The following is a 16162-nucleotide window of genomic DNA, read 5'->3' on the forward strand; positions in this document are numbered from 1 at the left end:
CTACTAAAAATACAAAAAATAGACTCGGCCAGTGGCTCATGCCTGTAATCCCAGTACTTTCAGAGGCCGAGGTGGGTGAATCACCTGAGGTCGGGAGTTTGAGACCAGCCTAACCAACATGGAGAAACCCCCGTCTCTACTAAAAATACAAAAGTAGCCAGGTGTGGTGGCACGTGCCTGTAATCCCAGCTACTTGGGAGGCTAAGGTAGGAGAATCGCTTCAACCCAGGAAGCAGAGGTTGCAGTGAGCTGAGATCGTGCCATTGCACTCTAGCTTGGGCAATAAAAGCAAAACTCCGTCTCAAAAAAAAAAAAAGTAGTGTTTCAGATCAATAGGGCAAAAAATGCCATTTGTAATGGAAAGTCTAAGACAGTTGGTTAGCCATCAGACAAAAGATGAAATTAAATCTATACTTCATAGCATATACAATATACTCCAAATGTACTAGTGATCTAAGTGTGAAAAATAAAACCATACAAGTATGTAAGGTTTTCAAGTGATTTCTTGGCTGAGTAAGGAAAAAGATGTAACTACAAGGCGGCAATAGCATACAAGCTTCATTTGGGATGTGCTTTGACAGGTTAGCAGTTGGGGAGGTAGCAAAGAGCAAGAGAGTATCCACAGGCTTCTATCTGTGGGTCGCTTCTCAGAAATGGTGGAAAGGAAGAGAGACTCCCAGAGGAGAAAGGGAATCAAAGAGGGGGCTTACAAATAACTAAATGATGATACTCACCAGACTGGCAGCATATCTTCCAGTTAAAAAGCTCTGAAGGGCTGGGCGAGGTGGCTCACGCCTATAATCCCAGCACTTTGGGAGGCCAGGGGGGCAGATCACGAGGACAGGTGTTCAAGACCAGCCTGACCAACATGGTGAAATCCCATCTCTATTAAAAGTATAAAAATTAGCCAGGTGTTGTGGCATGTGCCTGTAATCCGAGCTACTCAGGAGGCTGAGGCAGGAGAAACACTTGAAGCCAGGAGGTGGAAGTTGCAGTGAGCTGAGATCTTGCCACTGCACACCAGCCTGGACAACAGAGTGAGACTCCATCTCGAAAAAAAAAAAAGTTCTATAGGACAGCAGGGGGATGGGATTTTCATAGCCTCTGGAATTATCTTATCCATGGCTATCAGATATTGGACATAATTTTCAGAGAATACAAAGAAGGCACACTCGAGATTGCTAAAAATAGGCTTGTTCAGGCTATGTTTCAAACAATCAAGTGTGTTAAAATTGCAGTTTGGCAGGGATTGGCTATTGTGAATACTAATGAGATAAACATTGGTGTACAAATATTTCTTTGAGGGCTGGGCACGGTGGCTCACGCCTGTAATCCCAGCATTTTGGGAGGCCAAGGTGGGTGGATCACAAGTTCAGGAGTTCAATACCTGCCTGGCCAAGATGGTGAAACCCCATCTCTACTAAAAATACAAAAAAAAATTAGCCGGGCATGGTGGTGGGCGCCTGTAATCCCACCCAGCCACTCGGGAGGCTGAGGCAGAGGTTGCAGTGAGCCAAGATCGCGCCACTGCACTCCAGCCTGGGTGACAGAGCGAGACTCATCTAAAAATATATATATATTTCTTTGAGCACCTGCTCTCAACACTTTTGGATGTATATGCCAAAGTGGAATGTCTAGATCATATGGTAATTCTGTTTAATCTTTTTTGTTTGTTTGTTTGAGATAGGGTCTCACTCTGTTGTCTAGGCTGGAATGCAGTGACGTGATCATGGATCACTGCAGTCCTCAACCTACTGATCTCAGGTAATCCTCCCACCTTAGCCTCTCGAGTAGCAGGGATTACAAGTGCATGCCACCACCATGCCTGGCTGAATTTAAAAATTTTTTTTGTAAAGATGAAATCTCACAATATGCCCAGGCTGGTCTTGAACTCCCAGTCTCAAGAAATCCCCCACCCTGAGCCTCCCAAAGTGCTGGGATTACAGGTGTGAGCCATCACATCCAGCATGGTTTTGATTTTCATTTTCATGATGTTTAGTGATGTTGAGCATCTTTTCATGAGCATCTTTTCCTGTGTTTATTGGCCATCTGTATATCTTCTTTGGTGATATTATTCAAGTCCTTTTTCTGTATTTGAATTGGGTTTTGTTGTTGTTACTCTCGGGTTCTAGAAATTTTATTTTTTTTATTTTTATTTTTTTTAATTATACTTTAGGTTTTAGGGTACATGTGCACAATGTGCAGGTTTGTTACATATGTATCCATGTGCCATGTTGATTTCCTGCACCCATTAACTCGTCATTTAGCATTAGGTATATCTCCTAATGCTGTCCCTCCCCCCTCCCTCAACCCCACAACAGTCCCCGGAGTGTGATGTTCCCCTTCCTGTGTCCATGAGTTCTCATTGTTCAATTCCCACCTATGAGTGAGAACATGCGGTGTTTGGTTTTTTGTCCTTGCGATAGTTTACTGAGAATGATGTTTTCCAGTTTCATCCATGTCCCTACAAAGGACACGAACTCATCATTTTTTATGGCTGCATAGTATTCCATGGTGTATATGTGCCACATTTTCTTAATCCAATCTATTGTTGTTGGACATTTGGGTTGGTTCCAAGTCTTTGCTATTGTGAATAGTGCCGCAATAAACATACGTGTGCATGTGTCTTTATAGCAGCATGATTTATACTCCTTTGGGTATATACCCAATAATGGGATGGCTGGGTCAAATGGTATTTCTAGTTCTAGATCCCTGAGGAATCGCCACACTGACTTCCACAATGGTTGAACTAGTTTACAGTCCCACCAACAGTGTAAAAGTGTTCCTATTTCTCCACATCCTCTCCAGCACCTGTTGTTTCCTGATTTTTTAATGATGGCCATTCTAACTGGTGTGAGATGGTATCTCACTGTGGTTTTGATTTGCATTTCTCTGATGGCCAGTGATGATGAGCATTTCTTCATGTGTTTTTTGGCTGCATAAATGTCTTCTTTTGAGAAGTGTCTGTTCATGTCCTTTGCCCACTTTTTGATGGGGTTGTTTGTTTTTTTCTTGTAAATTTGTTTGAGTTCATTGTAGATTCTGGATATTAGCCCGACTTCATGTCTAAAACACCAAAAGCAATGGCAACAAAAGCCAAAATTGACAAATGGGATCTCATTAAACTAAAAAGCTTCTGCACAGCAAAAGAAACTACCGTCAGAGTGAACAGGCAACCTACAGAATGGGAGAAAATTTTTGCAACCTACTCATCTGACAAAGGGTTCTAGAAATTTTAAAAATAAACTCTTGATATTTGTCCCCAGTCGGATACAGGACTTGAAAATATTTTCTCCCATTTGTAGATTGTCTTTTCACTCTCTTGTTATTATGATTTGATGCAAAAAATTTGTATTATTGATTAGGTTCAACTCATAATTTTTCTTGTGTTGCCTGTGTGGTTGATGTCATAACTAAGAAGTCATTTCCAATTCCAATATCATGAAGCTTTCTCACCTAAGTTTTCTTCTAATAGGTTTTCAGCTCTAGCTTGTACACTACACTTAGGTTTTTGATCCATTTTTTAAAAATCATGCCATATTATTATTATTAAGATGGAAGCTTGCTCTGTCTCCAGGCTGGAGTGCAGTGGCGCGATCTCAGCTCACTGCAAACTCCACCTCCCAGGTTCAAGTGATTCTCTTGCCATTGCTTCCTGAGTAGCTGGGATTACAGGTGCACGCCACCACGCCCGGCTACTTTTTGTATTTCTTTTTAGTAAAGACAGGGCTTCACCATGTTGGCTAATCTGATCTTGAACACCTGACCTCCTGATCCACCCGCCTTGGCCTCCCAAAGTGCTGGGATTACAGGCGTGAGCCACTGTGCCTGGCCATGCCACATTATTTTTAATTACATACAAAGATCTAAAATGTCACTCAGGGACAATTTCATCCACCACTCTGGCCACCAGTCTTTTGTCTGTCTCTTCTGCAATAGTGAGGCGGATACCCTTTCCTCAGGGAAGAGAAACCCATGGTCTGTTGCCCTTGCCAATAACAAAAATGTTGGAAAGTCTAGTGGCAAAGCTGTTGCCATTGGCATCTTTCACGTGAACCACGTTGAAAGATCGAGGGTGCCGCTCTCTGTTGATCACACCAATTCTTCCCAGGTTAGCACTTCCAGACACCACACACAGGTTCCAGTGTCAATCTTGATGAAATCAGTAATCTTGCCAGTCTCTAAATCAATCTGAATGGTATCATTCACCTTGATAAGGGGATCAGGGTAGCAGATGGCGTGAGCATCAAGAGTCACCAGATGAGGCATTCCTTTTGTGCCCACAAAGATTTTTCTCAGTTTGCACAACATGTACTTGGCCTCCTCAGGTATAGTACGTTGTACAGCAAAGTGACCCTTGGTGTCCCAGGTCAGATGGAAATTCTCTCCCATCTTGTCAATGTTGATGACATCCATGAACCCAGCAGGGTAGGTTATATCAGTTCGGACCTTGCCATTGATCTTAACCGCTGTGGGAAAATCTTTACTTCATCTCCTGTCAGGGCATACTTAAGTCTGTTCCTTAGAAAAATGATGAGGGGTAAACACTCTCTCAACTTGTGGGGACCGGTGGATGGACGTGGAGCAAACACGCCAATCAATTTATCCAACATTCAATGCTTTGGAGCTGCTACCCACTTCAGATGCTTCTTGGGACCGCGAGCCATGGCTGTGTTAGGCAAGGAAAGAGTTTATGGTTTTTCATCTTTTTTTTTTTTTTTGAGACGGAGTTTCGCTCTTGTTGCCCAGGCTGGAGTGCAATGGTGTGATCCCAACTCACTGCAACCTCCGCCTCCCCAGTTCAAGCAATTCTCCTGCCTCAGCCTCCCAAGTAGCTGAGATTACAGGTGCCCAACACCACACCTAGCTAATTTTTGTATTTTTAGTAGAGGCGGGGTCTCACCATATTGGCCAGGCTGGTCTCAGACTCCTGACCTTTTGATTCCCCTGCCTCAGCCTCTCAAAGTGCTGGGATTACAGGTGTGAACCACCGTGCCTGGCCTTGATCCATTTTAAGTTCATTTTATATATGGTATAAGGTTAGGGTCTAACTCCCTTCTTATGCATGTCTATATCCAGTTTTTCTGCTACCACTTCTCCCCCACCTCCCACCACAAGCTTTATTGATACATCATTGACAAAGAAAAACTGTATATACTTAAAGTGTGCAATATGATGTTTAGTATAAATGTTGTGAAATGATTACCACCATCATAATAATTTATGCATCCATCACTTCACAGTCACCTTTTTTACTGTGTTGAGAACACTTAAAATCTACTGTCTTAGTAAACTCCAAGTACACAATGCAGTTTGTTGTGTTTTTTTTTTTTTTTGAGTCGGAGTCTTTCTCTCTCACCAGGCTGGAGTGCAATGGTGTGATCTCGGTTTACTGCAACCTCTGCCTCCCAGATTCAAGCGATTCTCCTGCCCCAGCCTCCTGAGTAGCTGGGATTACAGGTGCGCACCACCATTATGGGCTAATTTTTTGTATTTTTAGTAGAGATGGGGTTTCACCATGTTGGCCAGGAAGGTCTCCATCTCTTGACCTCTTGATTCCCCCACCTCGGCCTCCCAAAGTGCTGGGATTACAGGCGTGAGCAACCACACCCAGCCGGACAATATAGTATTGTTAACTAAAATCTCCATGCTGTACATTAAATTCCTGAATTTCTTCATCTTGTAATTGAAAGTTTATACCCTTTGACTAATGTCTCCCCAGTCTCTCCCCATTCTCCCATTCCCTGGCAACCAAAATTCTCCACTTTTTTTTTTCTTCAGATGGAGTATCACTCTGTGCCCAGGCTGGAGTGCAGTGGCAGGATCTTGGCTCACTGCAGCCTCAGCCTCCTGGCTTCAAAGGATTCTTGTGCCTCAGCCTCCTGAGTAGCTGGGATTACAGGTGCCCACCATCACGCCCGTCTAATTTTTGTGTTTTTAGAAGAGATGGAGTTTTACCACGTTGGCCAGGCTGGTCTCCAACTCCTGACCTCGTGATCCACCTACCTCAGCCTCCCAAAGTGCTGGGATTATAGGCGTGAGCCACCGCGCCCAGCCAGCATTCTCCTCTTTGCTTCTGTGAGTCAAGGACTATGTGGCTATGTTACAGCCCACATATATGTGAGATTATACGAGATTTCCTTCTTTTTAAGGCTAAATAATATTCACGTATATAATCACATTTTCTTCATTTCTAAATGTCTAGGAACATTTAGGTTGTTTCCATATCTTGTCTATTATGAAGACGGCTGCAATGAACGTGGGAATGCAGATATCTCTTCAAGATATTGACGTCATTTCCTATGGGAATATACCCAGTAGTGGGATTACTGGATCATGATGGTATTGTTAACAGAAAGGCGTCTGGATCCAGACCCCAAGAGAGGGTTCTTGGATCTTACACAAGAAAGAATTTGGGGAGTTCATAAAGTGAAAGCAAGTTTATTAGAGAAGTAAAGAAACAAAAGAATGGCTAGTCCATAGGCAGAGCAGTGGTATGCACTGCTCTATTGAGTATACTTATGGCTATTTATTGATTATATGCTAAATAAGGGGTGGGTTGTCCATAAGTTTTTCAGGAAAGGGGCAGAGATTTGCTGGAACATAGCATCCCTTTTTTTTTTTTTTTTTTTTGAGACGGAGTCTCACTCTGTCGCCCAGGCTGGAGTGCAGTGGCGCGATCTCGGCTCACTGCAAGCTCCGCCTCCTGGGTTCACGCCATTCTCCTGCCTCAGCCTCCTGAGTAGCTGGGACTACAGGCATCTGCCACCACTTCCAGCTAATTTTTTGTATTTTTAGTAGAGACGGGGTTTCACCGTGTTAGCCAGGATGGTCTCAATCTCCTGACCTTGTGATCCATCTGCCTCGGCCTCCCAAAGTGCTGGGATTACAGGCGTGAGCCACCGCGCCCGGCCTACATCCCCCCCTTTTTAGACTATATAGGTAAACTTCCAAACATGGCCATGACATTTGTAAAAAGTCATGGAGCTGGCGGAAGTGTCTTAGCATGCTACTGCATTATAATTAACCTGTAATGAGCAGTGAGGATGACCAGAGATCACTTTTGTCACCATCTTGGATTTGGTGGGATTTGGCCAGATTCTTTACTGCATCTTGTTTTATCAGCAAGATCTTTATGACCTGTATCTTGTGCCGACCTCCTATCTCTTCCTGTGACTAAGAATGCCTAACCTCCTGGGAATGCAGCCCACCAAGAAAAAAAGAAAAAAGACTGCCCTTTCTCCATTGAAGGTTCTTGGCACCATGGTCAAAAGCCATTTGATTATACCTGTGAGGGTTTATTTCTGGGCTCTCTATAACAATGGTTTCCATGTCTAGTTCTGCCTATACCACATTGTTTTGATTACTATAGCTTTGTAGTACTATTTTTTCTGCTTTTTTCTTGAGACAGGGTCTTGCTCTGTTGTCCAGGCTGGAGTGCAATGGTGCAATCACAGCTCACTGCAGGGTCAACTTCCTGGGCTCAAGAGATCCCTCCTACCTCAACTCCTGAGTAGCTGGGACTACAGGCATGCACCACCATGCCAAGCTATTTTTTATTTTTTTGTAGAGATGAAGTCTCCTTAAGTTCCCCAAGCTGGCCTCAAACTCCTGGGCTCAAGCAGTTTTCCTGACTCAGCCTCCTGAATTGTTGGGATTATAGATAGGCTAGTAACTTTTGACATCACAAAGTCTGAATTTTCCAACAATCCTTTTTTTTTTTTTTCTTTTTCTGAGACTAAGTCTCACTCTGTTGCCCAGACTGGAGGGCAATGGCATGATCTTGGCTTGCCACCACAACCTCCACCTCCTGGGTTCAAATGATTCTCCTGCCTCAGCCTCCCGAGTAGCTGGGATTACAGGAGCCTGCCACCATGCCCGGCTAATTTTTGTGTTTTTAGTAGAGACAGGGTTTCACCATATTGGCCAGGCTGGTCTTGAACACCTGACCTCAAATGATCCACCTGCCTTAGCTTCCCAGAGTGCTGGGATTACAGGCATGAGCCACCTTGCCCTACCCAACAAACTTCTTTTTCAAGATTGCTTTCACTGTATGGACTCCAGTGAGATTCCATATGTGTGTGGTCTTTTGTAACCCAAACTTCAGCAATGACTTAACATGATTTTTGCCACATTCTGCTAGTCACAGAGATGAAGCCTGGTACAATGTGAGAGGACTACACAAAGGTATGAGTATTGAGAAGCAGGGATTATTGGGGGACAATTTGGAGGCTGGATACTACAGAGAAGAACTTGGCAATACCCAAAAACACTACCTGTGCAATCTGGAAACTTCATTTTCTTTTTTTTTTTTTTTTAATTTAGAGGCAGAGTATCCCTCTGTTGCCCAGGCTGGAGTGCAGTAGCACAATCTCAACTCACTGCAACCTCCATTTCCTGGGTTCAAGCAATTCTTGTTCCTGTCTCCCTAGTAACTGGGACTACAGGAACGCACCACCACACTCGGCTAAATTTTTTTAATTTTTAGTAAAGACAGGGTTTAGCCATGTTGCCCAGCCTGGTCTCAAACTCCTGAGCTCAGGCAATCCACCCCTTCGCCCTCCCAAAGTGTTGTGATTACAAGCTGAGCCACCGTGCCTGGCCTTTTTCTTTTCCTTTTCTTTTTTCTTTTCTTTTTTTTTTTTTTTTGAGGGAGAGTTTTGCTGTGTCCCCCAGGCTGGAATGTGCAGTGGTGCAATCTGGGCTACCTGCAGCCTCCACCTCCCAGGTCCAAGCAATGTTCCCACCTCAACCTCCAGAGTAGCTGGGGACTACAGGCATGAGCCACCACACCTGGCTAATTTTTGTATATTTTTTAGAGATGGGTTCACCATGTTACTCATGCTGGTCTCGAACTAAGGAGCTCAAAGTGCTGGGGTTACAGGCACGGGCCACTGTGCCTGGCCTTACAATCCTACTTTTTCTTTTTTTTTTGAGATGGAGTTTCACTCTTGTTGCCCAGGCTGGAGTGCAATGGTGTGATCTCGGCTCACCCCAACCTCCGCTTCCTGGGTTCAAGTGATTCTCCTGCCTCAAACTCCTGAGTAGCTGGGATTACAGGCATGTGTCACCACGCTCTGCTAATTTTTTGTATTTTTAGTAGAGACGGGGTTTCACCATGTTGGCCATGCTGTTCTCGAACTCATGTCCTCAAGTGATCCACCCACCTCGGCCTCCCAAAGTATTGGGATTACAGGCATGAGCCACCGTGCCCAGCCGCAATCCTACTTTCAAGAATTTTTTTTATACTAAGTCCAGGATTCAGTCTAAACTTCTAAGAATTTGCCTTAAAGGAAAATCTTTAACAATTCAAATAAGTTCAAGAATATTAATTGTAGCACTGTTTGTAATTTCAATTTGAATGCCTAAATGCTCTCAAGTATTACAGTATCTGAATATATGGGTACATCACCAGTGGAGTATCCTGCAGCTCTAGAAATGAATGAAGATCTCTATGAACTCACATTAAGTGATTTCCAAGATACATGGTTAAGTAAAAATACAAACTCCATCTCAAAAAATAAAATTTTGTGTTTTTAATCTCATTTATTTAAAATTAAATGAATTTGTAACCCATTTGGTCTGTGGTATTCTGTTATGGTTGCCTGAGCTGATTAAGGCAGATTTTGGCACTGAGAAGTGAGGCACTGCAATTAAAAACAAACAAAAAAACTAAAAATGTGAAGCAGCTTTGAAACTGACAAATGAGTAGAGGCTGGAAAAATTCTGATGTGCAAGCCAGAAATAATAGTAAGGGTGATTCTGGTGAAGTGTCATTGGGGAATGAGGAACATGCTATTGGGAAATGAAGAAAAGACAACCCTTTATAAGAAGTGGTGAAGAACTTAGCAAAACTGCATTCTAGCATTTTGTGGAAGGTAGAGCTTGAGAGAGATAAAACTGGGTATTTATCACTAAGATCTGTAATTAAAGTGTTAAAGGACACAGGAAGCTTCATTCTTCCTGACTGCTTATAGTAAAATGCAAAAGAGGAGACCTCAATTGCAGAAGAAATTGTTAAAGAAAAAGAACCAGAACCTGGAGATTTGGAAAATTCTCAGCCTATCCATAACGCAAAAATTAGAAAACTTGTACTGAAAAGAATCCTGAATGTGTGGCTGAACAATCATTTGACAAAGAAATCATGAGTGGGATTCATGGACTATATCAGCCGTCTTAACAGAAGTGAGCACAAAGACTGGATTATACTAGAAGAGACACTTCCACTTAGGTTGTGCCACCTAAAATGGACAGAGAAGACAGAACAGGTAAGGCTGTCACATATCATAGATTTTACAAGAAGGGGACACAGAAATAATCAGCTGTGAAAGTGCACTGGCAGTTAAGGATGGTTTCATACCTGCTATGCTCTGCAGGATCCGTGGGAACAGAAGAGACCCTTAGAGGAGCATCTTTTAACAACCTACCTCTGGGGCCTACATCATCTTGGTTTCTGGGAAATTTTGACATGAATGTGCCAAACTGGCAGCTACTAACAGGGGCTGGGACCAATCTAGATGACTTATCTCATACAGAACGTCTTAATGCTATGATCTTAGAAATCTAATCACCAAGGTGAGGTAGCCTGCAGTACTGACCTCACCATCCATGACCCTTCTTCACACATGCCCAGACTCAGGCAACCATGAAATTGTATTCAGAATCTGTAGGTTTAACTTCAGACCCTCGGGATGGCATCCAAGGCCAATTCATGAGCCATTACAACCTCTGCAAGGCATTAAGGACAAATCTGAATATCTTTAATATCACTGCCAATAATTACGGATGGCAACCAACGAGCTAAATGGTAACACTCATACCCTTACCTTCATAGGGTTTCTCCCCAGTGTGAATTCTTTCATGTCTACTTAGGTGTGAGGAAACAGCAATTGCTTTCCCACATTCTTTACATACGAAGGGTTTCTCTCTGGTATGAGTTCGCAGGTGAACATTAAGGGGTGAGGAATACATAAATGCTTTCCCACATATCTTGAATACAAAGGGCCTTTCTCCAATGTGAGTTTTCAAATATTTACTATGATCGGAAGAAGTGATGAAGGTCTTCCCACATTCAACACATTCATATGGCTTCTCTCCTGTGTGAATTCTTTTATGTTGAGTAAGGGTCGAAGACCTATTTAAGGCTTTCCCACATTCCTTACACTGATAGGGTTCCTCTCCAGTGTGATTTCGTATGTGTATAGCAAGGCCCGTGTATTGAGTGAAGGCTTGGCCACATTCCTTACATTCATAGGGTTTTATTCCAGTGTGAGTTCTTACATGTTGAGTAAAGTGAGTTGATCTAGTGAAGGCTTTCCCACATTCCGTACATTTGTGTGGTTTTATTCCAGTGTGAATTTGAATGTGAACATTAAAGGATGAGGAATTTCTAAAGGATCTTCTAGATTCTTCACATTCAGAGGACTTCTCTCCTTTATGAATTTTCACATGTGCAGAAATTTGAGAATAATTAGTGAAGGATTTCCACGTTTCTTAGTCTTTTTAGATTTCTTTCCAGTATGAACAGTTACACACAGCTTTAGGTGTGAGGAATGTCTGATGGTCTCCTACATTCCTGAAATTCACACAGTTTCCCTCCAATGTGGATTCCCATGTGATTATCAAGGCTCGCAAAATACTTAAAAGCCTTTTTTACATTCCTTACATTTGTATGGCTGTCTTGCATTGAGAATTCCAAGATATACAGCAAGATCTGGAGTTAAGGTGAAGACTTTTCCACGTGGATTAAATTTGGAAAGTTCCTGTCCAATACAGGCTTCCTTGTGCACACTGAGGATGTCTTTTCTATAACAATTACCCTCAGAACTGTCCCCTCCATTCTGAGCTCTCACGTGTGTCTCAAGGCAAAACTGTTCACTGAAGACCTCTCCACAATTCTCACAGAGTTTCCATCCACTGTAGCTTCTTGTCTGCTGATGAAGGGATAAAGGATTTAAAATGTTTTCAGACATATTATGAGATTTCACCCATCTGAACACAGAAACGTTATTTTGGTGACAGTTATCATTTTACTTTTTAATGTTTAATTTTTTTTCATTTCCTAGCCTCTTGATTTCTTCCAGGTTGAATGATGGGATCTTTTGCTAGAATTTTATGCCACTGGCTCTAATTATTCAAAAAAAAACCGTTTTTAATTGTCAGGCGTGGTTTGAGACAGGGTCTCACTCTGTCATACAGGCTGGGTACCATGGCACAATCACAGCTCACTGCGGCCTTAATCTCCCAGGCTCAAGCCATCCTCCTGCCTCAGTGCCCCGAGGAGCTTGGACTACAGTTGTATGCCAACATACCCGGCTAATTTTTTTTTGTAGAGACAGGGTCTCCCTGTTGCCCAGTTGGTCTTGAACTCCTAGACTCAAGTGGTTCTCCTGCCTCAGCTTCCCACAGTGCTGGGATTACAGGCATCAGCCATTGTACCCAGGCAAATAGTGTAGATTTTCATGAAACTGTTCCAATCCTCAATGTCTAGTTACACATGTGGGAATATGTACTTTTGCAGTGACAAGTTATATAGGTATGGAACATCACAAAATTCATCACATTCAGACTATCTCTCCAGAGACCTTGTTCCCTCAGTGGTGCAGGCTACTTCTCTAATTCTCTCAAGTATCTCTCATTTGTGCTGTTTCTTTTTCATTGCAAACTCCACCTCCGGGGTTTAAGCAATTCTGCCTCAGCCTCCCAAGTAATTGGGATTACAGGTGCCCACCACCACACCTGGATAATTTTGTATTTTTAGTAGAGATAGAGGCTAGTCTCGAAGTGCTAACCTCAAGTGATCCACCCACCTTGGCATCCCAAAGTGCTGGGATTACAGACTCAGTTTATTTATTTTTCTTTCTTTCTTTCTTTCTGTCTTTCTTTCTTTCTTTCTTTCTCTTTCTGTCTTTCTCTTTCTTTCTTTCTCTCTTGAGATGAAGTCTCACTCCATTGCAGACTCAGTTTATTTTCTTTCTTTCTTTCTCTCTCTCTCTTTCTTTCTTTCTCTCTCTTTCTTTCTTTCTTAGATGAAGTCTCTCTCCATCGCCCAGGCTGGAATGAAGTGCTGCAATCTCGGCTCACTCAGTAACCTCCATCCCTGGGTTCAAGTGATTCTCCTGCCTCAGCCTCCCGAGTAACTGGTATGACAGGTTACTCAGCTAATTTTGTATTTTTAGTAGAGACAGAGTTTCACCATGTTGGCCAGGTTAGTTTTAAACTCCTGACCTCAAGTGATCCACCCACCTCAACCTCCCATAGCGTTGGGATTACAGGCATGAGCCACCACATCCAGCCTCTTTTTAAAATCAAAGATGGGATCTTGCTATATTGTCTAGGCTGGTCTCAAACTACTGGGCTCAAGTGATCCTTCCACCTCAGCCTCCCAAGTAGCTGGGATTATAGAAGTAAGCCATAGCTCTGAACATGCTGATTTCCTAGAATGGGATTCTCAGTCTTTTCTGAGAGGAAACTAAGAAATATCACTCATCTTACCATTTGTATCCCATTGAATATTGGATTCTTCAGAAAACCCTGCTGAAGTGATGACCATTCGGTTCTAGATCATATTTCCCATTCTGAAGTTAAGCAGAAAAAGAAATGTAAGGGTTTATAGAAGAAATGTTTAAAATGATGAGTCATTTGTACTTGTTTTCAAATTAAACACAGTAATAAAAGATAAGCCAGAGAACTTTGAGGATTTTGGCATGTCAAAAATTTGGCTATAAGGACATGGGGTTTATTACACAACTGATGTGTTTAGATAGTTTATTACAAACTGCTCCTGTGAAAAATAAAACGATGGGGAACAGGAAGAGAAGATTATCAGGAAAGGAAAGTAGGAAAGATCGGGATAAAGAGCATGTGTCAAAATGATAAACAACAAAAAAATAAGAACAGGTAGATTTGTTAGGTCATAGGAATGTTTGACTAGATGGAAAATAAAAATCAGAGCTATCTGAAATTCTGAGAAAAATAGCTTAAATCTTCTGAGGTAAAGTGGATCTTTAAAAAAAATTTTTTTTTTTTTTGAGATGGAGTCTCACTCTGTCACCCAGGCTGGAGTGCAGTGATGCAGTCTCGGCTCACTGCAACTTCTGCCTCCCAGGTTCAAGCGACTCTACTGCCTCAGCCTCCCGAGTGGCTGGGACTACAGGGATGTGCCACCATAACCAGCTAATTTTCTGCATTTTTAGTAGAGATGGGGTTTCACTGTGTTAGCCAGGCTGGTCTTGATTTCCTGACCTCATGATCTGCCCACCTTGGCATCCCAAAGTGCTGGGATTACAGGCGTGAGCCACCATGCCCGGCCTAGTCTTTATTTTTATGATTTTCTTTTAGAGATGAGGTCCCACAATATTGTCCATGCTAGTATCAAACTCCCACACTCAAGCACTTCTCCCACCTCAGCCTCCCAAGTATCTGGGACTACAGGTGCAGGCCATGTTGCCAAGAAATGATGTTTCTTACCCACAGAGGCCAGGTTCATATAGTTCTCCAACATCACATCTCTGTAGAGGTATTTCTGAGTTGTGTCCAGTAAAGCCCACTCCTCTGGGGTGAACTACACAGTCATATCATCAAATGTCACTGAATCCTAAGTCATCACACAAATGCTAGTTTGAGCCAATGAACACTTCCACCAATGTTCACTGGAGAATGAAGAAGGGGAAACTTATACTCACTTATATGTGGTTCTGAGATCTCCCAAGATCTACTCCAGGGTTTAATGTCTCAGGAGCTGTTGTGTCTAAACAATCAAGGTGAACCTACTAGACGCATATGCCTTGAACAGCACTTTAAAATTTTTTTAATTCTTTTTTTGTTTGATCTATTTTTAATTTTTAAATATTTTTATTTTAAAATTTTTAATTTTTATTTTGATGAGAACAGTACTTCCTAAGCATGAATTTTTATCTATCTATCTATCTATCTATATATCTAATCTGTTTATTTATTTCTATATAAAGACAGGGTCCCACTGTGTCACACAGGCACAGTCGTTGCTTACTGCACCTTTTTTTTTTTTTTTTTTGAGACGGAGTCTCGCCCTGTCGCCCAGGCTGGAGTGCAGTGGTGCGATCTCGGCTCACTGCAAGCTTCGCCTCCCGGGTTCACGCCATTCTCCTGCCTCAGCCTCTCCAAGTAGCTGGGACTACAGGCGCCCGCCACCACGCCCGGCTAATTTTTTGTATTTTTAGTAGAGACAGGGTTTCACCGTGGTCTCGATCTCCTGACCTCGTGATCTGCCCGCCTCGGCCTCCCAAAGTGCTGGGATTACAAGCGTGAGCCACGGCGCCCGGCCTGCTTACTGTACCTTTGATCCCCTGGGCTGAAGTGCTCCTCCCACCCCAGCCTCCTGAGTAGCTGGAATTGCAGGCATGAGCCACTGCACACTGCTTACACTTTATCTCAGCACAACCAGGTTAGGAGCTCTTTCTGTCCCATTGGTGTCTATGCAGCACATTCCTGAGCATGCTGCAGATACCTGATAAATGCTGTTAAGTGAATAATTTGATAAAAGGACACTTTCAACAGCTTTATCATCTGTCACCACACCCAGCAATGTAAGAAAGATGCAGCTGGTGCCATGAAGGTCAAGCTTAAGTAGTAATTACCGAGCTACCAGAATGATTTTCAAGTTAACACTTTATGTATAGGAGACTTCATTCTCTGGGGAAATTCATCTGGGGACTCAGCACTTGAGTAAGGCTTCATTTGCTCTAAGAAAACTCTGGAGATGAGTCTGTCTAGAAGGAAATGTGTCTACCTATTGGATGTAAGCATGTCATTTTGTACAATGGTACATTTTCTTTTTACCTGATAAGAATTTGCCAGGTGGTCCTCCACCATCGTTCCTATCTTTGTCTTTTCTTCAAAATGGCAGATTGGCTCCCTGGAAAAAAAACCTTAGTGGAAAATTAAGAAGGCATGAGAAGCCAGAGCTGCCCATCCTTCCCACATTCTCATGCCTAGAAGTCATTCCATCCTAGCTTGAAATTCCCACATGCTCCTGCACACTCGAGAAAACTACACACACACAATACTTCCATGAAATGCCATAGTAGTCCTGTGTCACCTAGACTCAGAAAAGCAGGCATGGGCCAAACTGCCTGTTGGGTAAAGGGTAACAGTTTCATTTTTCAAGTAAACTTACATCCTG

General features: G+C 42.7%; 2 pseudogenes; both read right to left on the reverse strand.

Annotated features, from left to right (window-relative positions):
- Positions 1–3874: 3874 nt before the first annotated feature.
- Positions 3875–4667, reverse strand: LOC116479497 (small ribosomal subunit protein eS4, X isoform-like; annotated as a pseudogene).
- A 6133-nt stretch (positions 4668–10800) lies between these two features.
- LOC116478417 (putative zinc finger protein 812) overlaps positions 10801–16162 on the reverse strand; it is a 34751-nt pseudogene continuing 29389 nt past the window's right edge.

The sequence above is a fragment of the Hylobates moloch genome, unplaced genomic scaffold, assembly GCF_009828535.3.
Source record: "Hylobates moloch isolate HMO894 unplaced genomic scaffold, HMol_V3 SCAFFOLD_12, whole genome shotgun sequence".
In the NCBI taxonomy this organism is placed as follows: Eukaryota; Metazoa; Chordata; class Mammalia; order Primates; family Hylobatidae; genus Hylobates; species Hylobates moloch.